The sequence below is a fragment of the Canis lupus genome, chromosome 1 (assembly GCF_011100685.1).
Source record: "Canis lupus familiaris isolate Mischka breed German Shepherd chromosome 1, alternate assembly UU_Cfam_GSD_1.0, whole genome shotgun sequence".
NCBI classification, from domain to species: Eukaryota; Metazoa; Chordata; class Mammalia; order Carnivora; family Canidae; genus Canis; species Canis lupus.
The window spans coordinates 88,865,868-88,880,770 of NC_049222.1; the positions used below are offsets into that span (position 1 = coordinate 88,865,868).

Genomic DNA, 14,903 nt, shown 5'->3' on the forward strand with positions numbered 1-14,903 from the left:
CCAGTGTTTTGGTAGTGTGCTGTAAGCATGAGATTCTAGGCACCAAATAGGATAAAAATGTAGTTTCTTTCCATTTCATTTGTCAAAAGACAAAGGCAGTTAAAGACCCAAAAAGGGAATATCCTTTTTAGCCTATCTTATCAACAGGATTTTTTTTTTAAAGATTTTATTTATTTATCCATGACAGACAGAGAGAGAGGCAAAAACACAGGCAGAGGGAGAAGCAGGCTCCATGCAGGGAGCCCTATGCAGGACTCAATCATTGGACCCCGGGATCACGCCCCAAGCCAAAGGCAGACACTCAACCACTGAGCCACCCAGTTGTCCCTATCAACAAGATTTATATATCATCTTTTTGTTTATTAAAAACTAACAAGTCAGAAAGAATTCAAAAAGAAAACACTCAAGTTTCATAAAGTATACATCAAAACAGCTGTTCTTAGAATTAAGTCACCTTTCAGTTTCTACATTAATAGGTAAGCTTGCAAATTATAATTTCTCAAGCTTATTCATAAAGAAAAGTACCTAGAATCACAGATTAGTTGCCAAAGAAGCTGAGGCCCTTCAGAGAAATAATTAATGTGACAGGTAGGTCTTAGAGCAGCATCCATCCTCCAGCAGGTGACTATAAAGTCAAAAGACAGATTCTGAATGTGTGTGACAGAAAGCGGTCTTAGGACTCCTTGGACATCATGTTCTTCTGTAATAATGAGAACGCTAATAAGTTACAACCACTGCCATTTAGGTTGCCAGTGCAACCCTCAGAGGCATCTATTCCATTTCTGGTTGGCTGGCACCCATCTTCCTGTACTCCCAGCAGCCAGAAACCCCCCAACCTTTGGCCAACACAGTGCACTTGTTTAAGATCTAGAGGGAGGCCAGGAAAGCAGATGCCATTGTTTCCTTTTTTCCTATAGCAGCAGTTTCGGGGCAAAAGTAGATTTGCCAGACCTGAGCTCTGCAGCTGTCACTAAATTCCCTATCATTTCAGCCACCTCTGAGCTGCACAGGCTGAGAAGGTGGCAGAGGGTCTGCAAGGTCCTGGCTCTGGGCCACAGCAGCTTTCTGACTTTCTGGGGGGCAAGTACGAAAGCCAGTGGCACTTAATGCTCTTAATGTAGGCACTTAATGCTCTCCTCTAAATGCATTTCTCCTTAAAAGAACTAAAATGTTGTCTCTCCTCTTCACTGCCCCTTGACTAGTCAGGTACACAGAGCCTATTTCACAGCTGAGAAAAACTGAACATGAAAAAAGTAAACTGCCTGAGGTAGAACAAGCAAGTGGCAGGACAAAGGAATTCACACTCAGGTCTGCCTGACTTCAGAGTTACAGAATGAAAGTTAAACATATCCCCAGCATATGATCCAGCATTTCTACTCCTAGGAATTGAGATAAAAGAAATGAGTGCATAAGTCCACAAAGCAAGGTGTAGGTGGTTTCCCTAGCAGCTTTAATCATGATAGGAGAAAACACAAACAAACCTTGACAACGATGTAAATATCCATCAGCAGAAGAATGGATAAACAAACTGTGGTGAACTCATATAAATGGAATACTACTCGGCAACAAACAAGAACTACTGAATCACATAACAATATGGATGAATCTCAGAGAAGTTATGTTGAGCAAAAGAAGCCAGACACAAAATGTTGACTTCATTTATATAGATTCTCTCCAAGTCAAGAAAACTATCCCATGGTGAGAGAAGTCAGAAGAGAGTTTCCCTCCAGGGTAAGGTAGTAACAGAAGGAAAAAGTGGCGAGAGAAGCTTCTAGAGTGATGGAAAGTCTTGTTTTTTTTTTTTTTATCTAGGTGGTAATCACACAGGTGAATACATTCATGTAAGCATTCATCCAGCTCTGGAACCAGATAGTGGTATCTGCACGATACTGTGGATGTACTAAATGCCACTGAACTGTATACTTTAAAATGGTTAAAATGGTGGATCTTATGTGCTTTACCACAACAAAAACAAATTTATCAAGCTGTCCCCTTGAGATCTATGCATGTTACTGTATGTAAATTATACTTCAACAAAACACCAGAAAAACAAAAATATTAAAAAAGCTTCATTATGAATAAACAAGGTTGCAAGGATAGACCCTGGATACCACCCACTGTTTCTATGGGAAAATTTTTCTGCTTTCCTGCACATTTTTTTAACCTCAGTTCTTTGGTAAATTGAGTCCACCTTTCCTGCCTCTTCCTGATTTGGGTAAAAACATCTGCAAACTGTGCACTTAAGCAGTATGAGAAATATTTCTCCCAGACCTTTAATTAAAATTCAAATTCAGGTCTGTTAGAAAGAAGGCCACCGGTATTCAAGATGAACCCCGTGCCTCTTCACTTCAGTGTGTTGCCGCTTGCCTGTTTTTAGACTCCAATAATAACACCAGTAGGAAACGCACAAATGTTTCCAGTTCCCTTTCTGGAAAATCTCAATGAGTGTTGAAGATGCCACAAATCTCTCTCCCCTCTTAAAACTCATGCAGACACTAAACAGACCAGCCCAGGGTAGGCAAAGTGTTCTGCCTCAAGTTATGCTGAAAACCTCAGAAGTGCCTAAAGTGATGCCTAAACTCGAGCAACAGTGAGTGATTTTGTGTTAGTTGGTGAACAACGAGAGCCTACAGCAGTAACCAGGTAGCTCATCTTCAGCGCATTTGTGAAGAACAAACCAGAATAGGCTCCCAGCTCCAGGCCTGCCTTACCTTCCTCCTGCTAGAGGCAATGTGGCCCCTGTAAGAGAAGCCCACAGAAAAAGAAGGGGGAATTGGAGACTCCCAGTATGCAGCTCTTAATGGGAAGAGTGGAGGGGAAGAAGAAAGAAAAAGAATGATCCTCAAGAAGCAATGCAGGATAACTGCAGATACTGGCTTGGGCTGCAGAGCAAGGAAGAGAATACAGCACATGGTGTGGTGGTACATTATTTAAGCTGCAACTGAATAATAGATCTTTCTAGCACTTCATGAGCTAAACTACTGCCATTCTTGGGTTCTCAGTTCGTCCTTCAGAAAAATATCTTTCAGAGAAAATCCACTGGACCTTTTCTTAAAAGAAAAAACCAGAAAGAAAACAACACAAGTGTTTTAAGGAGCATGAAAATACTTTAAGATAACAAGAACCATGAGAAATTATTTAGAATGTTCTCCAGGCTTTATACCCACTTAGAACCTTAAGCACTGGAGAAGACTTCAGACTTTAAATACAACTACTCATTTCCCTATAAAGAAACTTAGATTTACATGCCTTAGCCGCAGTCACCCAGCTAATTAGTACAGCTTATATACCACTACAGAGAAGGTCCAGACGTATATACATCTACAGTTTTTTTCTTACTCACAGACAATCCATCCACTCACTATATAAATGTCAGGAATCCACTCTTCTGAGTTCCCACTGAGTCTTCAATTCTTACTGGTTTATGCAACAAAAGCCTTCCCCAGATCCAGTCAGTTCAGTGTGGCAAATTTGGTGGATATGTTTGGTGTCCTATAAGCTGCTGGGGTTACCCAGATGACTCAGACCAAGGAGGGGCTCAGGCAGACGGGAAGTGACTGGCATGGAGCAGACATGATAAGGGCTCTAATAAATACTGGCATGTGCACACCAGCCAATCACAGGCAAGAAGGAAACTGATTCAGCTGAGTGAAGAAGGGTAAGGAAGGAACCAGGCTTCTAAAAATGAGCTCACAGGGACGTTCCTTCTAAACAAGTCATTCTTTTTCAAAAACAGAAATGGTTAATTTTACTAATCAATTCCCTAAAATAATTTCATTCTGCTTTTGCCAGATAATATTTACAAGCAGTTTCTCATGGACTGAGAATGAGCTGGCTGCCTCTCAGAGCATACACTATCCTCCTTCCCACACAGACTTAGGGTCTCAGGTGTGCTTGACTGCATAAGGCAAAAAAGAACCTCACAACCTAGAACTTGGAACATTTCCTTTATTGCTGTGACAATAAATGGCTCTCAAAAAACAGTTCTCAGGGAGCCTTGGTGGCTTAGTAGGTTAAGTATCTGCCTTTGGGCTTGGGTCATGATCTCAGGGTCCTGGGATCAAGCCCCACGTTGGGCTCCCTGCTCAGGGGGGAGTCTGCTTCTCCCTCTCTCTTTGCCTCTGCCCCACCCCCACACTCTCTCTCTTAAAAAAAAGGTGGTTCTCAAGAAAGCCGTATCAGACCATATATCCTCCTCAGAGGAACAAACATCTTAGAAGCTACAATTCTAAGAAAAGTTCATTTATGGGGATCCCTGGGTGGCTCAGGGGTTTAGCACCTGCCTTTGGCCCAGGGCGCGATCCTGGAGTCCCGGGATCGAGTCCCGCGTCGGGCTCCCGGCATGCAGCCTGCTTCTCCCTCTGCCTGTGTCTCTGTCCTCTCTCTCTCTCTATGTCTATCATAAATAAATAAAAATAAATCCTTAAAAAAAAGAAAAAAAGAAAAGTTCATTTATTCCTACTGATGATCAGAAAGCATTATTTCCCCCTGTTCACCTTCAACTAGAATGACAAGAGTATCTGCAGTGTTCTCTCATCTCTACCAAAGCTTTTCTTTAATACAATGGCAAAGATATAACTGGACGTTAATCATTATCTGCTAATTACAGTCTAATAACTGTTACCTACCAGGAAGACTATCCTAATAACTGTCTCAAAATATATTATTTATATCCCCCTCCCAATGCCTCTGGCTTGTCACTAACTATAAATATATAACTATGTATTTAGTCTCATAGAGAGTGTTTATCAGATGAGGCATACTGTAATTAAGGTTTCAAAAGATGATGCCATTTTTTTCTTGTGAACATAATGTATATATTCATGTAGCTGATTAAAATCTACAACAGAAAATAATAATCTCCCTATTAATTAATTAATTCTGAAGTCCATCTTTATATATGCATATAGGTAAAATTTAGAAAACATTTGTATTCAAGGACAGGACATGAGATCTTCGCCATAATTAATGGTTTCATTTGAATTTTTTTTTGGTCAGTCCAGCTTCTTAAGTACAAATATTTTATTCACAAAATATTTTTTTAAAGATTTTATTTATTCATGAGAGACACAGAGAGAGAGAGACATAGGCAGAGAGAGAAGCAGGCTCCATGCAGGGAGCCGGATGCAGGACTCGATCCCAGGACCCCAAGATCATGCCTTGAGCCAAAGGCAGAAGCTCAACCAATGAGCCACCCAGGTGTCCCTCACAAAAGATTTCTGAAGTGTATGCTTTCACCACTCCTAACTCCTAACATTCCTACCACCCCCTAAATCTCTCTCTCTCTCTCTCTCTCTCTCACACACACACACACACACGTGTGCAATGTTGGGAAAGGACAAACAGAAGCAAACTATAAGTTGTGAATATTATAATTAGGAAATATTAGTCTGAAAGTTAAAATAAACATTATTACAAACACGCATATTGCTATGATCTAAAAATGTAAAAGATATAGGGGATCCCTGGGTGGCGCAGTAGTTTGGCGCCTGCCTTTGGCCCAGGGCACGATCCTGGAGACCCGGGATCGAATCCCATGTCGGGCTCCCAGTGCATGGAGCCTGCTTCTCCCTCTGCCTGTGTCTCTGCCTCTCTCTCTCTGTGTGACTATCATAAATAAATAAAAATTAAAAAAAAAAAAAAAGATATGGGAGCACCCAGTTGGCTCAGGGGGTAGGCATCTAACTATTGATCTTGGGGTCGTGAGCTCGAGCCCCACCTTGTGAGATAGAGTTCGCTTAATAAAAAGAAAAAAGGGCAAGATGGATAAGTGATTAAGAAAGAATGTGTTATGTTTTTAAGATTAAAGACCTGATTTAACTGTAACTATCTGGCAGAGGCACTAAACAAATATCTGCGTAGATTTAAAATGACTAAAGTACAAGTTCCTAATTGAAGGCTAAGTAGTTCACGTAAAAGGTGTGCATGCACACACATGATTAAGTATTTTGGTGACTGAAACAAAGTGTTTTCTATTCTGGTTTTATTTACCTACCATGACCATGAACTTCAATTGCTCATTTTTTTCTAGGTCAAGGCAGGGTTACTTTTTTTTTTTTTTTTTAGGGTTACTTTTTTTTTTAACCTCAAGACTTTCAATTCCTACTACCATCCTTGCCAGAGCCTACTTCAAAGACCAACATAAGGTACGTTTCTAAAAAATTAAATCCATTTTAGGGCGCCTGGCTTGCTCAGTTGCTGAAGTGTGCAACTCTTGATCTCGGGGTTTTGAGGGTTTTCTTTTTTTAAGATTTTATTTATTTATTCATGAGAGACACAGAAAGAGAGAGGCAGACACGGGCAGAAGGAGAAGCAGGCTTCATGCAGGGAGCCCAACGTGGGACTCGATCCCAGGTCTCCAGGATCACGCCCCGGGCTGAAGGTGGCACTAAACCGCTGAGCCACCCAGGCTGCCCGGGGTTTTGAGTTTAAGACCCATGTTGGTTGTAGAGATAACTTAAAAAATTAAACCTTTAAAAAATAATAAAAAATTAAATGCATTTACACGTGAGGCTATTTGGTTCTCTGTTGCCTTTGGCATTGCTGGATCAGGAAAGCAAGCTGTGCTCCAGAGCACAGCGATGTCCCTGTTGCAGAGCCCAAGTATTTCCTCCATTTTCAGTCCATCCTATCACAGATGTCACACCAACAGACTTCAAAATTGCAGAGTCGGGGGATCCCTGGGTGGCACAGCGGTTTGGCGCCTGCCTTTGGCCCAGGGCGCGATCCTGGAGATCCAGGATCGAATCCCACGTCGGACTCCCGGTGCATGGAGCCTGCTTCTCCCTCTGCCTGTGTCTCTGCCTCTCTCTCTCTCTCTCTCTCTCTCTCTCTCTCACTGTGTGCCTATCATAAATAAATAAAAATTTTTTTTAAAAATTGCAGAGTCGGGACATCAGAGTGGCTCAGTGGTTGAGGGTCTGCCTTTGGCTCAGGTCGTGATCCCAGGGCCCTGAGATCCAGGTCCTCGGACTCCCCGCAGGGAGCCTGCTTCTCCCTCTGCTGTGTTTCTGTGTGTCTCTCATGAATAAATAAATAAAATATTTTAAAAATAAAATAAATAAAATCTGCAGAGTGTCTTGTGGGAAGCAGAGAAAGGAATAAGAATTAAGCAAGGCATCAAATTGCTTCACAAATACACTGTCTCCAATAAAAGATAAGACAGCTGGATAGACAAGAGCAAAGTATACATGTTAAGACACAAAGTCTGTCAAATTCAACTTTACTGGCTTCTCAGGGCCATTCCTGAAGGTGTGGTCAAGACAGACACAGCCCTCCGTAACTAAAACATCACATTCATATTTTAAACAGTGTTACCAAGTCTCAAATTTCAAGGGCCACATTTACAGTTTTTGCCTTATTCTCATACCACTCATCCCCATAATTTATTATTCTTACATCAGACTTGTTGTTTTACTTAATAGTTCTTGTACTTCACTCTAAGCAACCGAAATAAGTGAATTTGGTAGCCAGCTTTATATTTTTTATCCTTGAAGTACAATATTCATGCACAGTAACTGAAAAATAATGTGCCACCCCACCCATGAGTCTGTCTGTGTAGCACACTTTAGAAAACACTGTTTGGGGAAGAGCAAAAAAAAAGTGCCCAAAAAACACTATTTGGGGCAGTGGCAGAAAAGAAGCTTATTAATAACATATTAGGTATTTCTTCAATACAACAATCTTTAGTCTCTCTTCTGAGCTCACAGGTTATCAAGGCTGATGATGCTTTGGATAGAGTGGCTGGCTGGATGATAGAAGCTCTAGACCCCTTCAAAACAGATTGAAACTGTCACCGTCATAGGAAGGCTTCCCCAGGCCTGCCTGGGCTCTAGAAGTGAGAGGCCAAGTTAAGTGCATTTCTTAACCAAGCTGAAAAAATAATACTTTCCAACTCCAGGCTCTGCCTCGTGTGCAATAATGTAGGCGGTGTACGAGCTTAGCCAGCTGTATTTCCCAGGTACCCTTCAGACCTGGAACTAGCTATTCCCAGTACTTAATGTTACGACTGAATGCCTGAAAACATTTTTCCACTGCTGTTACATGACCTTTAAAAAAAATTTTAATGGTAATACCACCTTAGACTCTCATAAATTTGGGAGCTACATGGGCTTCTGCTAACAAGAGTCATCATAAAAATTACTAAAAAAAAAAAAAAAAAATACTGAGGAGGTGAAGTAGGCCATAAATAGTTTTAGGGAAGACTTCTTTTTAAATCTTGAAAAGTTCACTTAACTCTAGAGTTTCTAACCCCCAAAATATGTGTTAAGTCTGACCTCTGAGTCTATGTTTTTGACTCCAACCCTTGGATTTAGGACCAAGAAACTAACTCAGTAAAACACCTGAGATAATCATTCTGCGCCCGGCCAACCCTCCCCCTTCCACCTCACACATGTGCATCAATCACTCTCCTACATTACTACACCCCAAATCACCTTCAATGGTAAACACCTTTTAACACCAGGGCTGGCTAGTCCAAGGCCATCTGGCCACCAACTGTTGGCCACCTGATTACTGCTCAGAACCTAATCAATGAGGCATTTTATAGAGAGTCAGCTCTCAACCTAGATAAAGTAATCTGTAGCCACAGCTTCTTAATGGGATTTGCTTTAGGGATTAGGCAAGGAATTCCCTGATGGCTCATATTCTTGGTAAGAGTATGTTGAAAGTTTCAGCAGTGATTACTAACCCTTCCTCTTAACCTCACCCCTGCCACCCATACCTCCTGCCACTCCCAGACCCAATCTGCATGACTTTTTCAACTACAGAACACAGAACTAAGATGGCCCCGCCTAGTTTCAAGAACTCATCTGTCTCTTAATACCTTCAGAAGAGAAACCTTTCTAAACATAAGTCACTGCAGGGATTTTTACATCTCCCTTGAGTTCCCAGGCACTTTTGCAAAAGATAAATGGCTGGCTGTAACCTTTTGTCAATGTACAAAGAATTAGATCAAATGTTAAACAAATGTAGGCAGAAGTCCTTGCAAATGGAATTCCCCAAGGGGGGGGGGGGGCGATGTTAAAATTCACTGGTTTCAGGCATTTCAGTGCCTCAAAAATAGTAATATTCCCTGTGTAGGGGGTGGGGTGAAATATTTACAGGAAACCAGTTCACTTTTTCACAGGGAAAGTCAAGTCACTAATACATCAGGAATTTTAGGACCTTCCGCTCCATCTCAAGTTCTCTTGTTGGCATTCAAGGCTTAGCAGGTGTGTGGTCATGAAAAAGTTGCAGCACCCATTTTATGGAAAGAAATCCCCCCTTCATCAATCTCTGGTAGCAGCTCAGAAAAAGCTCAAGAAACACCACCCCAAAAGCCACTGTTGCTGGAGTGAAGCACACCTTCTCTCACCTCCCTGGAGAGGGGAAGCCACAGCATCCCATCCATATTTCTCATGGGAACTCATCATTCTCAATTATTTGCGTGCTTCCGCAACAAGACACTGTAACAGAGGCACACTCTTAAACGCTTGTATTACCCACACTGAAGTGAACTTGTTCATGAAAATTTATTGAATAGTCAAATTTCATTCTTAGGCAGGATATTAACTGCTACAAATTCAATGACTCTTACTAACTCCTCACTTAAAACATCTCCTTCCCAGGTTGGGTGTAGATGTTCCCCACCACCACCACCACCATCCCACACACACACACACCTGTCTCTCCAAGGAATGATTCTGACAAAGCAGGTCTGGTTCTCCCAAAATGATTGTCAGCAGGCACACCTGGCCACAGACCACCAAAACATCAAGTAAAGGGCCTCCTTCCCCCTCTGCTAGGATTCCCCAAGGCGAGGGAGGGTGTGTGGAATCACAGGGCAGTTTCTATGATGGGGTGAGACTCTGCTGGGAACTGCAGGGAAACCACAACCATTATTACTCAGCCCAGACAGCTGCCAGGGAACCAGCGCTGCCTAAGAACTGAAGCTAAAATAGAGGTGGGAGGCTGTATTCCATTACTAAGCCCTGGAGTATTCACTCCCCCAGTTCATCCACATTTCAAGAATGTTTAAAACCCTGTAGTCAAAACCCTGATTATTTATAACTTAAACTACTGTGTAAAAGTGGAAACTTGACAAATAAAGACTTAAAGGGAATGGTGACAGGTAAGATAACACCAGAGAGGAAGCATTCATCACTCCCTTTTTGTGGCTTCTTCCAAAACCCCATCTCCAGTCCCTACTGAAAACAACTTGTATTACAGAAGTAGCTGATTCAAAGGGGAAATGAGTTTCCTGGTCTCCCAAGAGCTGTCCGTCGGTCTCATACACACATGCCTGTAACTTTGCATCAAGTAGAATACGTGGTTTGAAGCAGAGAAGGAAAACACAAAGGCACGCAGCAGGCTACACAACAGGCAGGACGAGATGCCTTCAAGGTAGCAGAGATCCAGGACAGAGTTCAGGGCAGGGTCCCCTACCGTCCCGGAGGCTTCATCTCAAACCCAAGGGGCTTCAGAGAGGAGAGAAAGGGATCCAGGGGCCCTGGAGGCCATGAGCCACGACCCGGTCGGGTGAAGTCTACCCGGCCCCGCCCTCGGCCCCGCGTCCAGGTGGGGCAGCAGCAGCAGCAACAGGAGGCCCAGCACGCGCTCCCACGCTCATCCCCCGGGACCCGCGTCGCAGCCGCGCGGACTCGAGAGGGGACTTACGCGGAGCCAGCCTGACAGCTCCCGCCCGGGTGGGAACCCGCGATCTCCTCGCACCGGCATCTCGGGCGCACGTCCCGCTCGGGCCCGCGCTCCGCCGATCCGTCCTCGGACCCGACGCCGGGGCTGCGCGGCCGCGGGGCTGCCGGGCTGCGGGGCGGCCGGGCCGCGGGGCCCACCCCTTTGTCCCGCCCCCGCCCCCGCCCCCGCGCCCGCGCCCGCGCCCGCCGCGGGACCCGGGAAACTCTCAAATGGGCCGCTACCACCCCCGCGCGGCCGGGGGGAGGCGAGGGCCCGCCCAGGCCAATCCGCGGGGCCCCGGCCGGCCGCCGCACCGGCGACTCCTGGCGGGGGGCGGGCGGGGGCGGCGGCGGCGAGGGCGGGGGCCCCGAGGTCCGAGCGCCCCGCGGCCCCCACGCCGTCCCCCCCCCGCCGGGCGGCGCGATGGTTCGCTCCGCGGCGCGCACAGGCCCGCAGGTCCGGGTCCTGGAGCGCCCGGGGCGGGGGGCGGGGGGCGGCTGCGCGCGGGGCCGTCTGTCCCGGGCTCCCCCTAGGAGCTCGCGTGCGCACCGCACCGGCCCCCGCGCTGTCTGCGGAGGTTGGCGGCGCCCCTGCGGCTCCCTTCCGAAAGGGAGGGGAGGGGAACCCCACGTTTTGTGCGCTGCCTGGAGGCCTGCACGGCGTCGCGCCGCACGCCCCGGCCCAGCCGCTGGCCCCCCGGCCCCGAGGCCGCCGCACGCTCGCCCGAAACAAACCACGACTTCTGAGGAGCGTCAACTCCAGGTGTGTATCTCCTTGGCCCATTTCCAGCCACTCCAATAAAGAGATTCGAACGCCTCTCTCATCGGCAGCTTCCAGAAGGCTACCGGCAGGTCACACGTGCTAATCCAGCAGGATTTATTTAATTCAGCTCAGTACAGTTACTCCTTGTAGAGTTGTGTGTGCAAAGAACTGCACAAGAGAAGGCAAGGCTTCCTTATTTTAGGGACACGGAAGTGATTCCGAGACTCAAAACAGGTACACGGACTAAAAATACAACTTTGGGTTTGAAACCTTAAGGGAACCAACCATGTAAGAGAAAAAATTGCGGACCCCACCCTGCGCTTCCCTTAAAATTGCTTTCCCTTAAAGCAAAACTCGGCCTAGGCTCACAAGTGGAAGGTAAAGGTGTAAAGGTCTGGCCTGACCCGCTGATGAGATGCAGATGCTGGGATGCTGGCGCTCTCTCTCTCTCTCTCTCTCTCTCTGAAAAGTTGCTTCACTTCCTGCCGAATCAAAACAAGTTTGGCAGTTTATGTGGAAAAACAAGTCCAGCAGATGCCTCTCCGAAAGTGTTAGGCTTCTGGCCTCCTTTGGGGTAGCTAAGTGCATGCCTCTGGATAAAAAGCACTGTTGAGTAACATTTCCCCCTCTGCCTCAAGTCTCCAGACCCTGGACGTTTAGGTTGTCTTCCGGATGTGAGGCATTTATCCTCCTGACCTAAGCGCGATGTAAAAAATGTTTCCCAAATTAGGTAGTGCCAACGTAACCATGATAGCCTTTGTGAACTGGTCGCACCTTAGTGATGTGAGCTTTCATTAGCATTTAAAAAAGAAGACAGGAATCTGGAATGTAGCACTCACATCCGATGAAGGATTTCCTTTTTCTCTCTCTAGAGATGCACTGTCCAATACAATAACTACATCCCACAGGTGGGTATTTAATACATTTTAATTTAAATTAACTAAAATGCAAAAAAATAATAAAAATAATATATTAACTAAAATGCGAGGAAATTACAGTATCAGTTTCTTCATCATACTAGTCACCTTTCCAGTGCTCAGTGGCCACACGCAGCTCATGGCTACCATACTAGACAGTGCAGATAAAGAATATTTCTACCATTGCAGAAAGTTCTATAGAACTACACTGCTCCAAATAATGAAATACTCTTACACTAGAAATACTATTCTTCTGACACAATGCCTGACACAGATTAACAATAAATAGTTGTTGAAAAAGATAACTCGATTAGTACACTAGCAGTGCTGGTAGAAGTTACAAACAAACACAACGTTTTTGGAAGAGCAATTAATAGTACATATTTTTCACATGTGGGTTGCACATTTGAACCCCACTCCTGGAATGTGTTTCTCCAAAGAACTTTTTTTTTTTTTTAAGATTTTTATTTATTTATTCATGAGAGACACAGAGACATAGGGAGAGGAGGAAGCAGGCTCCCTGCAGGGAGCCTGATATGGGACTCTACCCCAGGACCCCGGGATCAGGACCTGAGCCAAAGGCAGACTCTCAACCACTGATCCATCCAGGTGCCCTCTCCAAAGAACTTCTATCAAACAATTACTGAACCACTTCTATCAAGCCAGACCCTCTGATAAAAGACTTAGGCTCTCACATTGGGGAGCTCAGTCTATTACAGCAAACGCTCAGTAAAAAACTAAGTGCTGGGATTCCTGGAAAGCTCAGGGTACTCTGGGGACCTTGGGGGAGGGGTTCTTCACCCAGACTAGGGGAATGGGGTTTAGGGAAGGCTTTCCAAACATGAGGTTGCATACAGGAATGAATTTGTGAGACAAAAAGAGGGGGGAAATGTTTCCAGGTGAAGGGACTAAATACAAGTGGAGAAATAAGGAATGAAGAGACCACAGACTTGCCCTTCAGTGCCAGGAGGGGAGATTGCCCAGGCAGGCAGGGGCTGCCTTCTCCTGTGAACACAGCAGAAGTGGGATTAGATTGGCAAAGATGAATGTGCCAGGTGGGGGTGAGGGGAGGGGTGTCAGTAAGAATGACAAAACCAGCAAAAAAAATGCAATTTTTTGTGGGAAGGCAGGTGATAGATGACATGGCTATCAGGCAGCGTTAGACAAAAAGGAACCATTTCTAGAGAAATGAAGGGAGTGTAATCAGCAGGCTGGTTGACTGCCTGATTACAAATGACGTAAGGAAGAGGGAAGTGAGTCTAAGGTGACTCTCAGGTTTCTGGCTTAGCAGAGTAGATGACGGTATCTCTACCAGAGAATGCAGGAGTGGGAGCAGATCTTGGGAGGGGCTGGAGGAAAGATGGTGAGTTTAGTTAAGGACTGAGTTTCAAGGGCTATGGGTCATGCAGGTGGAGATGTTCAATTGTCTACTAGGCACTAGTCATTGATGAGTACTTGGGCAGCGAGCTCTCTGGGATGGAGGAAGAGATTTGAGAATTGTCAATGTATCAAGAAAGCCAAAGTCAGGGGAGGAAGTGAGACTATTCAGAGACACCATGTAGATTGAGGCAGCAGAGGATTAAAGATAGGACCCATCCAGCCTCTTTTCATAATAACCCTTATTGTGACAGGCAAAAAAAAAAAAAAAAAAAAGATAGGACCCATCTCTGGAAATGCCAATATGTAGGGGGCAAGCTCAGATCCCCTGAGCAGAGACCAAAGAGGAACTGTCAGAAAGGGAAGAAAAACCTCTCTGGGGCAGCGTCCACAAAGTCAAAGGAAGAATGAATTTCAGGCAGGGGAGAGTTGCCAGCAACATGCACCAGTGAGGAGGTCAGTCAAGGTGAGAACAGGAGATGCTCACCAAGAAGACCAGTGCTCATCTTGGCCAGAGCTGTTTCCCTGGAAAGATGAGACTAGAGGCCAGACTTCCGTGGCTGACTGGTAGGTGAGGCACTTCATGCCAGGTTATAGTAACAAAGGATGGAAACCAACAATATCCAAAAATAGACAGCTACTGAATTACAGCAGATCCACTGAATTGGCCTAGCAAGCTGTCATTTAAAATTACAGGTCTATCCAGCAATGAGAAGAATAATATAATAACCAATGAAAAAGAACACAAATTTTACCTACCCAATGATGGCAATGAAGAAATTATGAAAAAACATATGAATGAATTGGAAAGCAAATGGGAACATGATTTGGTGACAGGCTGGGGCTTCATGTATTTCTCTTTTCAAATCGTAGTTATTGTTTGTGCCATATTGTTTGTGTAATGGACAGGTTTTCAGTATTTTTCAGTATGCATTACAATGTACAAAATCTTCGTAACAAGTTGGTCAGAAGACCTCAAATTAATGGCGATAAGCTAAATACTTTTCATCAGGGCAGCCCTGGTGGTGCAGCGGTTTGGCGCCGCCTGCAGCCTGGGGTGTGATCCTAGAGACCCGGGATCGAGTCCCATGTCGGGCTCCCTGCATGGAGCCTGCTTCTCCCTCTGCCTGTGTCTCTGCCTCTCTCTCTCTCTCTGTGTCTGTGAGTAAATAA

General features: G+C 45.1%; 1 protein-coding gene and 1 long non-coding RNA gene across 3 annotated transcripts in view; one reads left to right on the top strand and one right to left on the bottom strand.

Annotated features, from left to right (window-relative positions):
• The window catches only part of TJP2 (tight junction protein 2), a 105,025-nt gene that overhangs the window by 66,177 nt on the left and 23,945 nt on the right, over positions 1-14,903 (bottom strand).
• Positions 11,459-14,903, top strand: part of LOC111096756 — a 39,803-nt gene continuing 36,358 nt past the window's right edge. For both annotated transcript variants that reach the window (XR_005354208.1, XR_005354207.1), the window contains exon 1: positions 11,459-12,344. This is a non-coding gene — a long non-coding RNA (uncharacterized LOC111096756). The remainder of the gene's footprint in view (positions 12,345-14,903) is intronic.